At 43.4% G+C, this 21,249-nt stretch overlaps 1 protein-coding gene across 1 annotated transcript in view; it reads right to left on the bottom strand.

Annotated features, from left to right (window-relative positions):
* Window positions 1-14,924, bottom strand: part of TBX1 (T-box transcription factor 1) — a 139,336-nt gene extending 124,412 nt beyond the window's left edge. The window contains exon 1 of the mRNA XM_054844818.1: window positions 14,860-14,924. The gene's annotated coding sequence lies outside the window, so the exon portion shown is untranslated. The remainder of the gene's footprint in view (window positions 1-14,859) is intronic.
* Between the last annotated feature and the right edge of the window lie 6,325 nt (window positions 14,925-21,249).

Below are 21,249 nucleotides of genomic sequence, written 5' to 3'. Positions count from 1 at the left end.
AGCAGAGCCAGATGTTTAGCATTTGTAAAAGCTAGTACAAACCAGCTCAGTCCAGATTTTCCAAATGCTCAGAAGCAAAATGTCCCTAAATATTTTCAAACACGTCAAAGTCAGAAGTCCTTGGTGAGGTCTTTGAGGAGAGATTTTTGTTTTAAAGTTGGCTTCATGGGTTTTTTCCAGGCCTGAATAATGATGCAAATCTGATGAGAATTAAGACAGTAAAGGAGCCTACAAAATCCTTTGGCTACACAGCAACAGAGAGGGGGTCTCCAGAGAAGGAAATTTCATCCGGCTGCTTTGCTGACAGGAGAAGGCTCAGCATGATAAAAGAGATCCTGCCACTTGCTCTGAGAAACCCCAGCAAAACTCTGCGCTGATACATCTCTGCTGACACCTGCTCCAGCTGGTCCTTTGCAATTTGACAGGGCTGGAAGGCTGATGGCTAAAAAGGAGGTGGGCCAGGTCCTCAGAATAAGCGTAACATTTCATGTGTCCGATCTGGCTCTTTGCTGCTGCAAAAGCTGAAAATGAAAAAACTGAAATATTTGGGCAACCAAATTTGGGCAGATATGCCTCTGATACATTTTCTAGCATATCACCCAAGCTAGTTTTTGCTTTCCCCATTTCCAGTCTCATGTTCCTTTGTTTATTGAACATGTCCTGCTATGCAGGCTAAAATTTCCTCCTTGAGAATTCCCCCCATGAATCCTCCTGTGTCATGCTATGCAACCTATTCTCCCCGATGTTTCCCTCCTACTGTAAGTTCATTTCTCGGCACAGTATTATTGCTAGACACTTTTTTATTTTGCTTTTTTAGCATTTTCTCTTACAAATCTATACTTTCAGCTCCCTATTCCTTATGCTCCTTGAACTTGTATCTGCACAGGACAGCACTGCATTGTTTATCCCTCTCTAGTCCTCTGGGGACTTTGCTAAAATCTTCACCTTGAGAACATGAAAATATTAACTGGCACTGGCACTAGTGCACAGCCAAAAAGCCTTGGAGGGTGCAGGAGACCTGATGCAGCTTTCCGGATGTATAACACATCTTTCTCAATTTACATGAAACATTCACTTGCAAATATTGACAACCCACAAACTGCTCATAATCTACATGCCACACGTTACAGAACATATACACGTGCCACAGCATGACAATGTCAGCTAATGTATCTATTAGTAAGTCTCAGAGAAGGGTTTTCTATCACAAGGCTAGCTTTGTAGATCTCTGTCTCCAGGGCTTTTCCATGAATGTTATTGTTTGAGGCTATGATGTATCTCAGTTATTGACTGGGAGGAGAACATTATAATAATCTGAACCTCATTGGAGGGCTAATTTCTCAGTCACACATACTGGCACTGCTTTTCTTTCTGGAGTGAAGGAGTGTTTAGTCTATTTAGCCTTTGTAATTCATGAAACAATAAATAAACAGGCACTGACTGTGTTGTTCTTTCCTCCCCTTATAAATACATCACTGTGATGTGTGTTATCTGCTGCAAACACCAGCCAATTTGCTCTTTCCTTTAGAGATAAGAGGAAGCATCTTTTTTCAGTGAAGATGAATAATGTCAGACCACATTACCTGGAGTCAGGTTGCAGATGCTTACCTGCCGCACATCTCCAGACCACCTCCCCCTGCCACTGTGGTTAGCCTTTCTGCTGAACTGCTCCCAGGCACTTCAAAGCAAGCTGTGGGGTGAGGCTGAATGCAGTATTTCCATTCATTGAAAGCATAAGCCTTGCACAGTGGTGGCTCCTTTGTGCCTTCTCTTCCCGAAGGAGGAGTCTGTGTTTGGCCTCAAAGCTGATACATGGGCACAGTTTCATTCCCCAGCAGTAGTGTGTTATCCCCCCCATGTTATAACTCAGTTCTCAAAGTGGTGCTATTATAGTGACAAAATATGTTGCCTCCATTTCCATTCTTTTTCAGTCCATCAGTGTTTACAGTCCATCCTGTAATCACTGAACTTCAGTTTCCTCCAGTAAAAAAGCAGTAAGAACAAAAATCAGGAAGGATTACACATCAGCAAAAAACTAGTTTAGAAACCCACTCTGATGGTATTTCTTAAACACTGTGCCAGATGGAAGACTTTCAACTAAGAGAAAAACTTGGAAAACTCCCATCTCTTTTGGCCGACTGACTGTGAGCGACTAAGTTCCATCCCACCAGCATGAAAGGCAGTAAGATGCAGTTCATAAATTACACTCTGCTGCTGCCATCAGGCATGAGTTACCAACTTGTAATTTTGTAGAGATTACGCCAAAGACATGGGCAACGTCAGCCAGTCCTGAGCTCTCAAAATCTCCAAAGTTTTATATTTGTCTGAGCTTTCTTTTCTCTTCCTCACCTTGCAGCAGGCTTTGCCTTTTGCTTCAGATCACGCTAACAACATACAGAATATTTTTTTGAATGCCCTTTCACATTTCACTGAAGACACATCAATTCTTATGATTGCAAGATGGATTTTCACCTATTTTGCAAAGTGAATTAAAAAACCCAACCAACTAGCAGAAGTTTTTAACACATTAGTAAAGTTTGGCCAAATCCAAAACCTTCTCTTTTTTTGAGTATTTGGTGACTAGCCACTAAATTAAAGACCCAGTCCTTGATGTAGGAATTTAGGCAACTGTTCTGCTCCAACCTGCTTTCATAGGCAAATATAGTTTATGCAAATGTTCACAAACTGATGCAATTATTTGAATTCAATGCAATTAAAAGATCTTCTTCCAGTGCTTCCCTATTGCCTGCCCCCCATATGACTTGCCTCTGCTTTTTCCCTTTCTGGCTTTTCTACACACAGCCTGGTCTTGTCTGGATCCCTTGCAAGGGATCCAGCTTCCACTGGAAGGCGGAGATCCCTGCTTTCACAGAAACAAGTGTCCGTGCTTCTCCTGAATCTGGCAGGCCAAGGTTTCACAAGGTCACTCTCCATCTTGGAGGCTACAGCCTTCTCAGCCCTGTGGCGTCACACTCCTATGTGTCCATACAGGTCTGTAAAGGAGGAATTTGCTTTCTGATTACTTCAGCAGAGTCCTGAATCCTCACCCAGTGCATAGCATGATAAATGGGCTGTGCACTGAGAGAGTCTGTGGAGCCCATGGAAGGGGAAATTAATCCTTGCCCCACTGCTGAGGGTCCAGAACTCCCCATCTCCATCCTGTGCCTGCTGTCCTTCCCCACAGGGAGGTGTTGCACTTCGCCATAGGAGCAGATAGCTGTAACCGAAACCAGCTATCACGTCCCCCCTTTACCCCCAGATACCTCTCCATTCTGCAGGGTAGTTTATAAAGTTAAAACTCTGCATAGCTTGTTACGTTCTCCACATCAGATCCACCCCTGCTTGCAGCTCTGCCAGGCTGGTTAACACATTAAGCTTTCTTTCTGTCCCTGGCATAACCATTTTGCACTCCTGGAGTCCTTGGGCTGACAGCAGTGGTGTTGGGGGGAGACAGCATTCGCAAACATGGAACAGCCTCATAAACACAGAGCAGCTCCCTGGGATTCAGAGGGAACTTGGGGAAACTGCAAATCCCAGAGGTGTATGAGGCATAGCACGTCCATCCTCCCTCTTTAGGTGGCATAGAGCACTCCTATATTGAATTTGCTTCCTGAAGGAGGGAGGGAGCTGGTGTCAGGTGAGGATTTCAGGGTCTGGCTCATCAAATTCCAGCAAAATGACCACCCTCGTAAACCAAAACATCTGCTGTGTTTATAGTAAACATAAATGATAACTGGGTGGCCTTTGAAGCCACCATGTCCATTGCTGGTAATTATGGACAAGTGGATACAGCAGTGATGATCCAGAGCATTCGTTTAATGTTCAGACATAATTATGGCCATTATCAAATTTCTGCCCCTTCAGCAAAAAGATGGGATGGAGTCAATCGTCCGACAGACACCATAGGCAGAAACAGCAAAGGAGGGGTTTCTTCCCTGAGTAACTCACACTGGATAAAATTCCTGAGTACCACCTGGAACAGCAGACACCTTTGCTCCAACAGAGGCAGGTGATGATGGAAGGCCCCTTGGGCACACCAGCCAAATGGATTCAACACCAGGGCCTCCCACAGAGCTGTCCCAGCCCCTGTCCCTTGGGTCCAGGAGACAGGGTAGTTCAAACACCAAATACATGTCTTAGAATGTCACTTCTTGAGTGAGGGGAGAGGGCAGTGGCGGCATTACTAATTGCAAAGAGGTATCGGTTGTGTGCATTGGGAATACCCCCCACCGTGCCACCCCCACACTGACTAGTTTGTGAAGGATGCTCTCCTCTCTTCTCCCCAAAACTCCAGCTTTATGGCAGAGAGAAATACCTAGTTTGCAAAGGGTTATTCCAAACACCAGAGCTGATGAAAAGGTAACTACACGAGGCCTTTATGGTGGGAATCTGAAATGACCCACAGTGACCATTATCAAACAAAATCCAACCGAGTATGTCAGTGAGAAAGGCTGGAGGGATGGGGGATAAATTTTACATTTTCAAAGTTGGTGGCCTAATGCTGGGACCCATGTAGCATGCTTATTCCCCAAATAAAACCATATGATTATGGAGCATCTAAAAATTCTCCAGAAGCTGTCAGGAGCTGTAAATGCACAGACTCTGTCAAAATCACACCCTAGCTAGATGGTTGTCTTACTCTACATGCTGATATGAAAATATTGTCTACTCCGCACTTCAGTGAGGTAAAAAGCACTATCTACAGACCCACAGACACCTGGGCATCCCAAAAGCCTTTTCTATTGTGCTCTCACAGGACTAGCTTTTTTCCCCTCCTTGGAGGGAGAGGAACAAAGATCAGAAAGCGGAGTGAGAACTCAAAGTATGTTGCATGGCCCAGAGAACTTGGAGCAACATCCCTGTGCAGCTGTGCACCTGCCTTGCACAGACATGGCTTGCTGCTGAGCAGTCTCACCATGGCTGTGAGACCTTGGAACACAATGCAGAGTTGTGAGGTGGATCGTCATCTATTTCCTCACTTGCAGGAGTCCCTCGCACAGCCTCACACCCTGAGCAGCACTGCTTGCTCTGTCCAAGGGGATGCAGTTCCAGTGGCTTGGAGGGACTGGAGGGATGGGGTAGCTGCTCTCTCGGGAGCTGGTCCCTGAGGTCAGGGCTGGGGCACAGTGCCGGAGCAGCACCAGGAATGTGCTTACAGCTCTCTGTTCAGAGGATAAACAGAGGGCTAAAATCTCTGGGGCTGTTAATCTGTCACCTTTCCCCAGCACTAAATTAATTTTTTTAACATGTTTTTAAAAGAAAAATAAATACAAAGAGAAAATAGAAGAGATGATAAATGGGTCCCCTTCTATTCCCTTCATCTTTGGGCAATACCACCCAGGTATCTGGCAGGGACAAAATATAAAAAGGTTTCCCTGCCTTGCCAAGCCTGTGCTTCATTTGGGTTGACAGAAGCCCTAAAAATCTCTGTGTATCCCAGATTTACTCTCCTCTTCCTGCAGCTTTGGGGGTTGCGATGAAGTAGGCCTGCTGGGCTTTCATGAAACTCTAGATTGCGTGAACAGTGCTGCTAAAGTAGAAAGCTGATTTAACACCATGCTAAGCTGTTCCAAAAAGATCCTGAGTTTCCATTGTGGTACCTTGATTTTCCTACTAGAAGCTGGGAGAAAGCGTCACATAATCTGAATCTATGCCACACAGAGTTTGCAGCTGTTAAAACAGCAAACAGTTTCCCAGAGGGTGCCTGTATTTGATGTAGAACAGAGTGCATGAGGCTGCCTGCTGCACTGGGCAGTGCATTGGCCTGGGACTCGCGAGATCCAGAGGCTGGCCCAACTCTGACCTGCTGCGTGACCTTGACCACATTACTTCACCTCTTTGTGCCTTTGCTCCCTTTGCACTACTTTATCTGGCCTCCCTGTTTACCCTGTCAGCTCTTTGTGCTAGGTATGTCTGCTAGAGTCTAGTACAGATGACACAGGCAGGGGCCAATACTTCTCATCATAATATTAACATTTGCTAGTCAGTTTTTGCACAACTCTTCACAATGGACTGAGGGATTTTCTTTTCACAGCAGACAGTGAAACCTGGTAACAAAAAGTACACACACTGCCACCACCCATGAACACAGACTGTGTGACAACGCAAATCCTGCCAGTTGTTGCCATCTTATCTCTAAGAATCACTGCTTCCACCTCAGGGAAGGCCTGCTCCTGGAGCCCAGTGCCTCTGCAGCCAGGTGCTGTTGGCCTCTTAGTCGAGAAGTGCTTTAGGTGCTTTCATTCTATTTCTCTTCCTAGAAATTCTAAGTGAAGCAAAGCAAATAATTGGCAGCATGTGGCAGGAGAGGAATATGCTCCAGAGACTGCTGGAGTCCACAGAGTCCTGGCGACACCAGTGGTCTTTGGAGCACATGCCATCTCAGCTGGATTGTCTACTTGCTTCCTAATACAGCTGCCTTTAAGCAGGTTGGAGCAAAAGCAAAAAGTACCTCCATATGTGCACCATCTCTCCAACTAACAGAGCAAAATGTTTATCTGAGGCTTGAGCCAATTACTGCTGAAGACACACAAACAAGAGCTGGTTCAGCAGGAGACATGCAAATGCATGCTGGAGCACAGGGTTCCCATGACAGCATGAAGGCTGTCACCCGTGTGGTGCTCCTCTGAACACAGCTGTAATCGTCTCTAGCCCAATATTTACCTTCCTGAAGAGAGCAGTGACCAGCCACCCAACAGCACCTGGCTGCTGTACAAAGCCCCGGTCAAGCTGCTTCCTCTCTGTTTTGTTGTGAAAGCTAATCATTTTCTCTCTCAAGCTGTATCACACAAGTAATCAAACAATTGTTGAAAGTTGGGAAGGGAGGTGTTGGGGGGGGGGGGGGGTGGGGGCAGAAAGGACCGTCTGTTAACCTGAATGATAAGCTTTGCCCAGCCACAGCTCAGCCTGCCTCGTAGGCGGGGTGATGGGCATGCAGGGTTTGTTCTTAGCAGTTCACCTGCTGCTGGCTTTCAGCACTTTTTATTCGGTTATTTTGTTTATCTTAGAGGCCTATTGTCATCACCTCCGTGCCGCCAGGGCAGGCTTCAGGTGCAGAGCGGTCCATGGAGCGCTCAAGGTACAGCCACCGCAGCGATCAACAGCCACACCAGGGAGGGGCTCCCTGCTCCCCGCTGTTTATGAAAATTGCTTCCTTTGCTGATAGTGATAAAACCAGGCAAACAAACACTGCTCAAGCTATTGAGCCTGTCTTTCTCCTCAGGACTTGAATTGTGTGGAGCGTTCAAAGCAGTATAAATAGACCTAATTTTCAGTAATGAAGCTGGAGTAGGCACGAGCAGGTCTAAGTACCACTTGATGACAGGTCCTGTTCTGGGATTATTGGATGAATGGAGGTGCTAAGCATGACCATTGTTTTCAAGTGTAAGTTTCAAAAAGACTGTTTCCTATCTTTTGAGCTCACATTTTGTAAAAATCCCACCCAACTGAGCCAAATACATTTTCATGGGATTTTTGGACCACTATCCCAATTACATACACAACAGAGGCTCGATGTACAGGGGAAGGCATCCTGCCTAACTCCGTTTTGTAAATTTGCTGCAGAATGTGGAGGCATGGATGTGCCAGATTTTTACAGAAGTGCCCAGGAAGGTGAAAACAAAACATACAAGGGACTGTCTACCACTCACTCATGTGTCCTTAAGAAGGCTTTAACTAAAATACAAAACATCATCTTTTAGTGTGAATACATCATCTGCTTCCCTGGTATTTACTCCCAGTGTGCTGGCAGAGCACAGCCACAGGTCCCTGTTGTTTATTCTGATAGACAAAATAAGCCAAATTTTGTATATAACACAAACAGTACATTTTCCTGATCATTTTAGGTGGCCTTCTCTGTACCGCCTCCAGTCTGAATCTACCTCTTCTGGGTATGTTAACCAATACTGAACACAGTATTAAAGATGGGATTTCCCAGGTCTCCTAGATGGTGTTGACACTTCCCTACCTCTGCTGGGAATTGCTTCCCAGATGCGTCCAGGAATAAGAGTTGCTCATCTCATGGCGACACTGCACTGGTGGTTTCACATCATGAGTGATAGACTGCTCGCGACTTTGTGATTGCTGCAGCAGCTCAGCTCAAGAGACTGTTGCGTGGACAGGGTGGGTCATACCAGGAGAGGTCATCTCATAATCAACATAGACAGCTGCACCACCAAGTACAGGCTTTCAGCGCTCCAGCTCTAACCAATATCCTTAATGGTACTTCCATCACCATTCAAGCTCTTCTCCCCTCTGCCTTAGGCACTTTCCCCTTTCTGCTCTTGGATGCAGCACAAGAGTGGCTGGCTCTCAGGCCTCCTGTTCAGATGCACAACCCCGCAGCCAGCCTAAACCACAGCTGCTCAGCCATGCCGTTCAGGGATAGCAGTGTGCAGCTGCCAACCCCCAGAGCCAGCCTCTGAGAGCCCTGCCATGGATTTTAGTGGATTTACTGCACTGAAATGCAGAAAATTTCGTTGCCCTTAGGATTAGTCCCTTTCATTTGCACATACAGCAGTGCACGCTGTCTGGGTCTGCTTCGCTGCACATGGTGCTCAGTCCTTCAGTTACCTCCACCAGGACTTCTGCCTGCAGGACGCTCACAGTTTTAATTCCTTCTATCAGCAGTCACTGCAGCTGGACAGTTTCCAAACACAACTAGAGCAAAGACCATCAGCAATTTTATCACAGCCAACCTAACTTGGGTTAATTTGTACTGATTTTTTTTTAGTGGTGTCTGAATTAAAAGGTAATCTTTTCATTAGAAATGTTCTAAGTTTCCATTATAAATGGTAAATAACAAGGCTATGTTTACCTATGCTGAAGCAAGGTAGGCTCAAGAAAGGCTGCCTGGGCACGAGCAATGCAGCCCTCAGTCTCCACTGTGGCCACCAGAGCCTCCTCAGGGAGCACAGCTGAATTGCAGGGTAGTGTCCTGCAAGAATAACAGATAAACATGCACGCTTCACAAGCCACTGGGCACTATATTTCTTCTGATGAGAACCATCCATTATTCTTCCATCCTCCTCTCTGTGTCACATTAGAGAGAGGTTTTACAAAGCAAATCAGGGGACAGGTTTATTTACTCCCAGCTGCACTGCACAGCACCCAGGTTCATTGGTATTGGTTACAAATGACCTCAGGTCTCCCATTATGGGCTAATGCCTGCAGCCCTCTGACCTCCGGAAGTGCTTAAGGAAGAGCTGCAGTAAATCAGAGCAGTACTTAGTTGTGGAGGAAGAAAGTCCCTCCTTATCAATCTGCCAGTGGGAGAGGAAGGACTCTGGCTGGGCTGCTGAAGGGTAATGTGCTCTCTGCTGCTCGGAAGGCTCTGCAGACAGAAGTGGCCTTTGTATCTGCACTTTTCCACCATGGGTTGTTAGAGAGAAGCCAGAGGGTGGTAAGCCTAGCTGTGTTTCTCTTTCAGCAGGGGAAATCACAACCATTCACTTTACAAGGCAGGTCCTGTGCACACAAGTTGACTTCTGTAGTCAACCAGTGCAAACATGGACTACATCAAATACAGCTCAACTGGTATGAGCATGTGTTCCTCTGCTACTGATTTAATTTTCACTAGTGCCAGCCCCACTGCACCAGCCTGAAGAGAGCTGCAGAAGCTGCTGAACTTGCAGCACGGATAATGAGGTCTGAGGGCTTGTTCAGGCTGCTGTTACAAGCGGTTTTGAGGATGCCATCTGAGGACCAGTCTGTGGTGGTGAGAATGGCCAATGTGATGACTATCCTAGATAGAAGGTCCCTTTGGAGAATCAAGGAGTGGAAAACTGACAATCTGCACATCTTGTAAGCCAGGTTGGGTTAGCTGCTAGCCCATTCTGGAGATATCTATGCAGGCTGCTGCTTGGCACAAACTCTTTTACTGCTTTCATGTGAAGGATGTCTGGTCTCACACACTGACTCCATCGTAAATGAAGGCTGTATTTCAGGAGCCTGCACTATGGTCTATAATCAATCCTTACCACTCGGCTTCTTACCAGAGGATATGAATAGTCTGTGCGGTCTGAGCAAATTAGTCATCATGGAGTCAACCTGAGGATGCTATTAAACACCCTGTGCGCCAGAGCATGTGGAATTATAGGAGGAAGCAATAATGTAACCACAAAACACCACACTTGCAAATCATCTTAACCACAAGCAGTTCTCCCCATGAGGGTGGAAACAAGAAAATTTGCCACATCCTCTGTGCTAACAAGTGGAGCCCCAGAAGAGGGCACAGAGCAGGGAGAGTGTGCTACCCAGCAAATCTCCCATCTCTGCAGATCCTGCGATCAGCAGGGGATTTCAAAACTAGTAACAAGCAGCCCTTGAGGAGGCCCAAAGAGCATTGGGATGGGACCAGGGTACTTCCCTGCTCTGGACAGGCAAAAAAGGGGAGAGGATGAAGATCTGCCAATGAGAATTTGGTACGCACAACTCATCCCTTACAATCAGGGCAAGAAGACCCTGAAGAACAAAAAAGCAAAGGTGGGAATATCCTTTCCTTCCCCATTTATCTCCTAAACACTTCTAGTCTTTATCTCTTTCTTGGAGACCCTGGCTTAGGTCACAGGAGCTTCCTATCCCTAAGATAATCCTATACCTCATACAGAAATAACAACAACAACAACAACAACAACAATAATAATAATATCATCCTGCTGTACTAGAAGCAAATGAAAATGCAGCTAATCAGCCTGCCTAGCTCTGGAGAAGGCTTGAAGATCCAACACCCCATCTATATCCTTCATCCCAGGAGCCAGAACACCACCTAACATAAAAAGCAAGGGAAGAAAAGGGAACACAAGGATTTTTAATGTAATCAAATGTGTCATGTGTCTAAAAAGTATTCTGCTTTATCATATACATAGATCACTTTGTATGAGTTTTTTACTTCTGCCTGTCTCCAGAGCAAACACTGCAATTTTACTCTCCCATAACTATTTCATGGCTCCTTCTACACATTCTAGTACAGCAGCATCACAGATTCACTACAGAAAGGACTTTCTCGATCAGCTGATCTAGTTCATTGCCAAACTAGCATTGTTCTCTATTGTATGAGAACTAACTCTTTGGGGAAAGTTGGAGTGTAACATCCAGCAAAAGGAGAGGCTCTGTCCTTCAGGATATAGGAAATACTACCAGAAAGAATACTTTTTTTTCTGGGAGAGCTTAAGTCCAAGCTATACAAGAACTAGGGCCAAGGGTGTAGAATCACCTCCTGATGACAACTCGCAAGGTTATCCGGAGAGGGTTTTTGTGGCTTATGTGCTTTGGGGGTTTTGTATTCTATTGTGAAAGGAAGTTTACAGTGGGGAGGTTTTTGTTCTGCTACAGTTAGAAACAGGCCTAGACCAAAACCTCATAATTAACAGAATCCCAAATCTTGGAAATGTCCACAGATATATTCACACTTCACAGTTCAGACCCAACTTTCCACTACATAAGGGTCAGTAATTGGGTTTTTAACATGCAAACGTTAAGCTCAACCAACCACACAAACACAGAAGAGTGCAGTAAGAATATGTTTCTATATGTGCAATGCAGAAAAGATTTTTTAAAAGAATCAGCATTGTGAGCCTGGGAGCCTGGATTCCCAAGTCAGCCTGAACATAGCAAGTGTGACACCCCATTTCTCTGCATCTCTGTTTAACTGCTTGTTTGCTGTTTACTTGGCGTTTCAGAAGTACCAAGCCACAAGATCCAGTCTTGCCAATTCTGTCACTTTTCACTTGACAACTGTCCCTCTTCCACACGGTGATAACAACTTTGAAATTCACTTGGCATTTCAGTTTCCTTCCTGCTTCTCTCAACAGCTACACAAATGATGTCAACACATACAGAACAATAGCGTATCATGAGCTGATAAGCACAAAGCGCACAGGAGCCTGTGTCCACAGGGCAATTCCCAAAAAGAGACTTGAATGCATTAAAAAAATGTATAGAATCATTAATTCTCACAGAAACAAGGGAGCCAGAATTTATTGCTCTGTTGTTTTGTGTTGTAGGTCCCAGATGCTGCTGGGATCAATGGTTAGAAATGATGCAGACGGATCTTGCAAAACAGAAAGCTAAGCTAGGTAGAATCGAGCTTTCTAAAAGAGAAAACTGAGCTGTCCCACAGCTGTGTCTCAGTTGTCACTATCACCAGGGGTTTTACCTTCTGCTACATCTGAAGGAAGGAGCAGGACCACAGCCCAGCTCACCACACCGAATACACATTATGTGATTTACACTCCAAGACAGAATTTCATATGCACATACACCACCAAATCTGCCCATAATGATAGCTTATCTCAGTGCTATAAGATTTTCCCTACAAATCTGTTGAAGGATAAATCACAGCACAATATCATGTTCTTAAGAGGTTTCTTGGTTTTCTGTTTCTTTATCTTCCTCAGTGCACATGTGAATTCAAACATTTCTCTAACAAAAAAACCTGAATAGCAAAATAAAGCACAAACACAAACATATGTTATTTTTTGTAGTGGAGACATTTAATGCCAGTTTTGTATTATGGCAGCTCAAAATCATGGGACTGCCCATTAAGACACTATCTGAAATAAAATAAAAATTGTGAAAAGTCTGTACCCAAAAAAAAAGTATCACTGAAGCAATAAACTCATGGCACACTGTGTTTGGCAGTGGAGATATTCTTGCCTTTCGCTGCTTCATCTTGTTCCTAGAGTGCTATTATAGGACCATTTTTTTAAAATCAGGATCATTCAATGACCAGGTTTAGAGCATAAGCAGTTTGGGAGAGGGGAGCAGGGGGGAACACGTGCACTGCCTACCACCAAGCCACCACGCCAGTGCCCAGGCAAGGGAACCCACCCAACATCAACCTGAGGAAACCCTATTGGACACAGCATGTGGGGAAAAAACATGCCAAAGGACTCTTCAGTCCTCCTCCATAAGCACTGCTTAAAGCCTCCCCCCATTCCTTTTTTATCTTTTTTAAACAAGCAATTTTCTTTCATGAGCATACCCATCCATCAGCTGTTTAACAGCAAAATGTGGATGGTTAATGTGGGCACTTCAAACACCAGGGACATGTCAGCTTATGCTAGAATTTTAAAAGTCTCTAAAATAGGACTAAATGCAATTCAAATGTGCAAAGTAGCTTTTCTGTAAATATGAATAGGTTGAATTTGAGAGCTTTGAAAACTTGGTAGTGCCAGTGAAATCCTGCTACTATGAAGACAACCAGACTTTGCACCCTCCCATACTATATCATTTTAAAACCTATTTGCTGACTGTTTTTACAGTTACTGTCAAGTGAGAAAACTTCCAAATTCACACTTCTCCTAGTATTTTCTGCCACAGAGAATCTTACTGCAATTAGTCTGGTTTGAAATGGAAAACAGATGAAAGTAGAAATTAAATCAAAACCTTGCCACATATCTAAGGTGTTCTCATGCCATGCATCCCAAGAAGTTTTCCCAAAACCAACACATTAAATTAAAAGCTCAAATATTTCTACCAGACCCAACAAATGCAGATTAAGCTTAAATTTAAACAGGAAGTGAAAAGATTTTTCCTTCTCCTCACCTGCCAAGTCTTCAAAGTTCAGGGCTCTGTGTTTCTCTTTCAACACTTAACAGCAGAAACACCTAGGGTTGAGTGGAGAGATTTCCTCCTCACACTGGCATTATTCATTATTTCTGAAGTGTCGACAAATGTCTTCAACACTATACAACGCATACAAACAGAGAGTCCCTGCCCCAATGAATTTACAGTCTGAGGCTGTTATCTTCGTTCTGCTTTGGTATATCACCACAAATTTCAACAGGGCACCAGATGAGCTCAGTCCAGCTTCCACCAGCAGTTTTCCACTGCTTTTAATAGGAGTTGGACCAGCCTCAGTCAGACTAAGTTACAGAATTAGCTATTGCAGGAGAAAGCAGAGTTTTTGGCATGCCTGCAAACAGCAAAAAACCTGATTCTCAACAGTTTTGTTTTAAATTAGGTGTATATTTGAATGTTTTCACACATAATACATTTTGAAAACTTAAAGAGCTCCCTTTCACTGTATCTTTCAACCACAGCAGCACTACAGATCAGCCAGCAGTAGGCAATTTCTGAACCAAGGCAGACTGGCAGCTACAGGAACAGCTCCAGCTGGTGGAAGTTGGTGAAAGTTTTGTTTTGTTTTCTGGTATTTTGTGCTAAGCTTTCTGCCAGGACATTTCACACACTGGAAGTGTGTATTTTCTCTGACATTTTGAGAGCCTCCAAGTGTTCCTGCAAATAGCTTAAGAAATTTATTCCAAATTCAAATTACCGCAATGTCTGCATATCCAAAATTCTGCACTGAGTTGCTACCCGTGCCTTTCCCCCAGCTGCATCTTGTGGAAGAGAGAGCACAGTCACACAGTCCTGTGCGCTAACAAATACAAAAGACGCATACACCTACTAACACGCAAGAGGTCATACGAGGATAGTACCAACTAGAGATACTGCCCTTTGGTTTATGCTCTAGCTCAGGCCTGGGTCTTTGACAACATTCCTATGTAAGCCAGACTTGATTTTAAACTTGGTAATAATTAATTATTGCAGTTCAAGTAGTGTTTCGACCCACAAATGAAACACACTCCAGCTAAAAGCAGAATGGACATTACTGCTATGACTGGGGAAAGAGGCATCTTAAAAGCACGTCCTAGTTACTACTGATTCATACCATGCCAAAGCCCAGCATTAGCACATCCAAATGCCACAGCTTAGAAGAGACTGACCTCACCAGTCCATAAACTAGACTAATTTCAGACAAAGACAATGTGAAATGACTGAGAAAACTCCACAGTTCACAGAGCATCTTTAGTCATATGCCGTCAGCATCCCCACCCAAAGCCCTCTCCAGCCTACCTGGTGCCGTCTTCAGGTGGAGATGGATCCAAAAGGGCTTTCTTGCTCATTGCATTTTGCTGATCTGCTCTCTGTTCCAGAAAGGACATAGCCATTAAGTGCTGTTAACATCCAGGCAAGATGTCCTCCAGCTTAAAAATGCTTCTTGCAGTTATCCCTGGTTACAAGTAGCATTTTCCTGATTTGCTCAGAGATGTCCTCCTCCCTCCAAGATGAGAAGTCCAAGTGGCTTTGATCCTCTTCCTCAACCACTTGGCTCAGTCATTCAGCCACTCTGGAAAGTAAAAATCAAGATATTGAGAATTCTGTGCAACAAAGCAGCCAAACAGTTTACCATAAAACGTGAAAGTACACTGCAAAAGTTTGCCATGGCAATTTTTATGTTCAACCCAAACAAATTGCTCTCTGATACTTTTTAATGTTTGTTTGTTTGTTTTTAATGGCTATCTATTTAATTGATATTTTCAAAAGTTCCAAAACAAATTTAGGCATAAATAGCTTTCATAAGAAAGTATCCAGTCTACTTACCTGGAAACACTGCTTGGGTATTTGATAGGGTAACTACTTTTCTACACTGTATCAAAATACTTACTTAATTTCCTGAAGAAAGGTTTTTAGTATTTATTAAAGTTTTAGCTTGTACTTAACTTCCTTGTTTTGAAAAGCAGAACCTCAGTTGCTTTCTCTCCTGTAGCATCACCCCACTGATTTCACACTCTATGCAGACCTGACAGAACAAGACGCAATGCTCGGCTGTGTTCAATATATAATTCGAGATAATCTCTTTCCATACTGAAACTACCTGTTTACTGTGGAACCACTCTGGGATACAAGCCTAGTATTGGACTGGTTATTTGGATAAGAAAGAGGGGTTTTTGCCACATCTTTCAGATGGGAATGGAGTGTTCCAAGATGTATTAGATTTAGGTTATTGTGAAAATGGGATCCACTCTGAAGATCATATGAAAGCTTAGAGTCTGAATGCTTATAAAATTTTGGATGCTCAGGCTCAGAGCAAAGACTTGCTGATTTCCTTTATAAATGCTGAAAAGTCTTTAGGGAAAAGAGACTTACAAGGTCTACATTTTCACCATCTAGAAATAACCCCCTGTCACTCCTTGCCTCCCTTTCACTGTCTCCTTCTACCTCCCACTCACCCATTTCCCATAAAGGTTTTTTCCAGACACAATTGATTTGAAAACTCAGATTATTCCGTTAAACTTGCTGACTTTGGACTTGGGATCCCAAGCCAGATTGGGACAATCCCCTCAGGTTCTTTCTGCAGCTAATTTATAGCAATTTTTGTTGAGACAAGGAGTTACGGTCTGTAAAAGGCTTGCTGTCGGCCTCTCATAAAACCCCAGCACCCTGTCAGAGAAGGAACAGACCCTGGGAAGAAAGTTTCAGCAGTGATCAGCTGGTTTCCAGATGGGTGGCCTTCTACACACTGTCCAATCCCATGGGTCCAATAAACCAGCCCTGATTTTGCACTTTAAAAAAACAAAGATACAAACCCTCCTCTACTCTCAGTTAGGGTTTTATAAACACGTTTCCAGTCTCTGTGTCAAATTTATTAAGAAGGAATTAATTCTGCTGTCTCTCCCTTTCTCTCTCTTTGCATGCATGTGGCAGCCCCTTTTGCACCAGTTTCTCACTTTTACATGGGGTGGAGAGACTTGCATCATGATTTACACCCTTCTGGGTTGTTTTCCCATCAGAAATAAAGAAGTGGGGGAAACAAGTCAGAAGGTTGAGGGATTGGCCTCCAAGGTATAAAACCATCCACATGAGGCAATGTTTGTTCTCAGTCTGGCATAAATTCCCCTCTTGTTCTGTCCTCCATCTTAACAAACCAAAAGAACACATGATTAAAGTAGTAAAAGGTTGGTCAGCAACACTGGTAGTCAGAAAACAGCATACTTCTGACTAAGCGAGAATGCTGCCTCTGAAACAGCACTACCACAGAAGCAAAATGCTACTGCTCAGAGGACCTTGTTCTGTCTCAGCAGAGAAAGGAAACTTACCCTGCATCTATGGACTTTTACTTCAGTTCCCTTCTCAGTAAGGAAACCTCTATCGGCCTCTAGACAACTATTTAATCAGTTACTATGTCTATCTGTCTATATTAATTGTGACATGCATAATTTTCCCTGTATTTAGCTAAAATTCCCCTTTTACTTTCAGCTCATTACTCTTACTGACATCACTGACTTCATCAGTGCCAGGATTTAATGCCTGGCATTACCCTGAAGGGAACTAGAGATGGCTATTGTGGCTCCTGTGCCTGGCAGATGTCTCAGAGCCAACATTCAGGCTTTGGACTTTCCTTATAAAGCTGCAACTTTGATGCCAATTTTGTTCTTCTCTAAACTCAGTCTGTAAACATTACTATTCCTAAATAGGAACCATTAGGACTTTCTCTCAACTGTCCCATTAAGATGACGACCCTAATTATAACGTGTTCAGAGACTTTCAAAAAGCTGCAAAAATAGAAAGCATAATTGTAGGGGGAGACTGATTGTCTTCACAAAGAGTGGATAAATGTCATATTTAATCAAGATGTAGAACTAAATTTTTGGGCATCATAGATGTCTGCTCACTAAACCACGTAGTTGTGAGTGATCCTGGAATTTGAGTACTTAGACTTGGTCTTTGTATCAAGGAAATTAGTGGAAACTATGCTAAGGAACAGACTTAATTGTGTGGACACATATGTGATAATGGTACCACAGATCCCTTAGAGCTCTCTGAAGGATTTCCTGTGTGTGTGGATAAGGATGATCTAGCTGATGTTATTTAAATGTGGTTTTGTTGGTTTTTTTAAAGTAAAACTTTCAAGAAGTCCCTTACTAAAAAGTCCTAATGTTGTCATGGTGTGAGAAGGAACAACGTCTTGTAGATTAATAACTGGTTAAAAGAAAGGAAACTAATCTTTTACAGCAGAACAGGGTTGCTAAAACACTGTTCCAAAGGCCTGTCCTGGCATCTCTCCTGTGCAACTCATCCATAACAATGCAGGAAAGGGGTGATTAGGAAAATGAAATTTGCAATTGATTCCCAAATCATTCAAGATTGTCAAACCCGAAACTGACTGTGATGAGGTATAGCGAGATCTCAACAAACTGACTGACAGGCTATGGATGCACCAGATTGAATTAGACTTCAACAACGACAAAGTAATGCACATGAGAAGAAACTCGAACTCCATAAACCCTTTGACATGTCTGGGTTAAGTATTACCACTGACAAAAAGAGAATTAGAAATCCTTGGAGATACTGCACTGAAGACATCAACTCAGTACTTGGCCAAAAATCCCCCCAGCTATAATCTTAGAAATTGTTAGGAAATTAACAGAGAACAGAATAGAAAACTTCCTTATACCTAGATGTGAGCCTTGACCACTGCCCGCTGTGCAGTTCATTCCCTCTAAAAGGATACAAGAGACCCAGGAAACATACAGCAAATGGCAATAAGAATGAACAGAAAATAGCTTCCATGTAAGGTGAGACTGAAGAGGTAGGACTTTTCAGCTGGAAAGGAGACAAGTACAGGGGGATATAGTAGAAGTCTGTAATGAATTGGCAAACATGATTTACTAGTTGACCAGGCAAAGTTGGGAGACTATTCTTAAGCTTAAATTAAACATGTGGCTAAGTATGTGGCTCAGGCAATGCTCAGGCTCTGCCTGTTATCTTAATCCCCCTTTCCCACCTTCATCTTTTGAGTTTTACTCAGCTCAGAAAATGATAACACGGTAGCCCCCTTTCATGCACTGGTTCTTGTGTAGTAGCACAATGTCTCAGTGACTAACACTGCCTGTGAACACTCCTACGCACGTAAATACTTTTCATTGAAAAACAATGTATGCAAAGGCACAGATGCCAATATGCTGTTAGATCCTTTGTGGTACAAAATGATTGTTGGCCCAAAATATTTGAAAAGCTTCTTTGAAATTCCAAATCCATATATACAAAGGAAAAAAATATTTCCCTCCCTATTTTCCCTCTATATAACACTCTATGACAAGGCATTTTACAAACCAGAAGCACGTTTTTGTGAACAATCCCAGGTGTAACATTTTCCCATGGGAATAGATCTGCAGATTTTGATGCATTTTGCAAGTGGTAATTGTTTGCAGCATTCAGAGCATCTCAAAACTGCAATTCTTATTTGAGGAAAAAAATCCTTTGCAAAACAGTGAGACGTCTGCCCATGTGAAGACAGAACAAGTCATTGGGAGTAACCCCGAAATGCATTCACTCCTGGCAGACAGATTACAACCAACTGGCAATGGGGATTTCTAGATCAAAACCAAATCATCACCCAAGTAATTAGTTTTGTATCTATAATGCAAAGCTTCTCTGTGGTAGCCACATGTCACATATTCAGCAGGAGACAATTCATAGCTCCCCATCATTTCTCTGATATATCCATTACAAAAATTTGCTTGCCATGACTTGCAACCCCCCTGAAGGCTATGACCAGTTTCCCATGGACTTCAGCACAGCCAGGATTTCACTCTCAGATATGAGCAAACGTTTAAAGAAAAATGTATCCCACAAACAATGACAACATTTTCCATCAACACAAAATTCATCAACTTCAGCAGCACTGACAATCTTTGTTAGAACAATGAATTTTCAGCAGTAGCCTACAGGAACCTCAGGGTGTAGGATCAGGGTTATTGCTATGTTTTTAGAGATATAAAATTCCCTCATTAGGTGCACTGAAAACTAGAGCTCCTTCGCAAAGGATTAATGCTTCACATCCACTATTAATAAGCTTTCACTGCTGAGGTTCAGGACAGCCACAAAATGCTATTATCAATCTTTCCCATGCATCTCTGCCCATCTGCAGTATTTGGCACAGGTTTTAAAGTACAGTAGACTCGAGTTTTCCAGGGAGCAGCCATCACTCCTGTGTTCCCTCTGGAGTGACTACTGGAAGCCAAAAGCATTTAAGCAAAGCTAGATAAAATCAGCAGCTCCCAATGTGGGTTCTTTCTGGTTTCCTGCAAGTAAACAGACATGTTTACAAGGGGCTGTACATTCACATCAATCATAAGGTGACTTTGTTTACAGTAGAGGAATTTCCTGCAGGCTTTTGCTGTCCTGGTTTCTTTCTCTTTGTATTTACTTTTGTTCAAATGCAATTTAAAAAAAAGCTATAGGTACTCCAGCTCAATTCAAAACGTGACACACTGAAATCTGAAGCAGGCTATAATTCATGCCCAGATTTAGTTGTTCTTTTTCTTGTTTGTTTGTTTAAGCTAACACACGCCTCTGCATTAAAAAGCCACTTTTCTCTACCCATCCAATTCATCTACACCTGGCAAGAAAGCAGCTTTGATTTGTCTCCCCATAAAGAGCTGCTTTTTTCATCAAGCCCACAAAACAGCAGAAGCCCACCTGACACAAGGATCGGCCTTTTACTTCAGGCATCTGAGAGACAGATCCCTCAGAGGAATTAAAGTCAAAATGTTATTGAATGTAACTGAAAGACTGGCTTATATATCAGCTGAGCAACTGGGATTAAGGACTTCTGTTGCCATGAATCAGAGTGAACCATTTCTCCACCCCTTGATTGAATAAATAAATAATTTACTTCAGTGGGGAATTGATTTGAAGAACTGCTGCAGAATTTGGCTGCAAAATTCAGAATTTGGACAGGGAACTGTGTCTCAATAGCAAGATCCTAATTTTCTATGAAAGAAGTCCCAGAACCTCTAAAGACAGAACATACGTTCTGGAGCTTTTTATCTGTATTCACCCAGAAATGAATACAGCCAAAATCTGAATAGAAGGACCTGTATGGTCACTTCTGCGTAACACAGAGCTAATGTGCTGCAGTGAGCCACGGGGCAGGAAGGAAGCCACAATCCTCTTGTCTTCACTTTTCCTCTCTGATCTCTGCCTAAAACCCCAGCTGTGCCTGGAGAAGCAGGCCTGCTGCTCACGATGCATGGAGATGAGCGAGGCACACAGCAATGAGAAGCTACGCGGTTCTCATCTGCAGGGAGCTTAAGCCAAAGCATAACACACAGGGCTTTGGCAGGCTGGCAGCCACCTGCAATTGCTATGCTATCTCTCTGTGCTGATAACTTCAGTGTTCTGAGATACACATATACTTTGATAAGAAGTCACGAACCAAAACCTCAGTTATACTTAAGCTACTGGGTACAGATAAGAAAAAACTGCAGCACTCAGGCATACATCTCACCCATCATGATGGCACAGATCTTACAGTTGCTCCATCAGCCCCTGAAGTTATGTGCTCGCTCCAGCCTTCACCACCTGAGCTGCTTGCTCTCTGTTCTGCTGCATGATGTGACCATGCATTAGGTCACTCTGGTTTATTATTCCTGAGTGCAAGGGAGCATTAACAGGTCA

Source organism: Grus americana, chromosome 16 (assembly GCF_028858705.1).
Source record: "Grus americana isolate bGruAme1 chromosome 16, bGruAme1.mat, whole genome shotgun sequence".
NCBI lineage: Eukaryota > Metazoa > Chordata > Aves > Gruiformes > Gruidae > Grus > Grus americana.
Note: the sequence above shows the minus strand (reverse complement) of the source record. Positions and strands in the feature narration are given on the sequence as shown.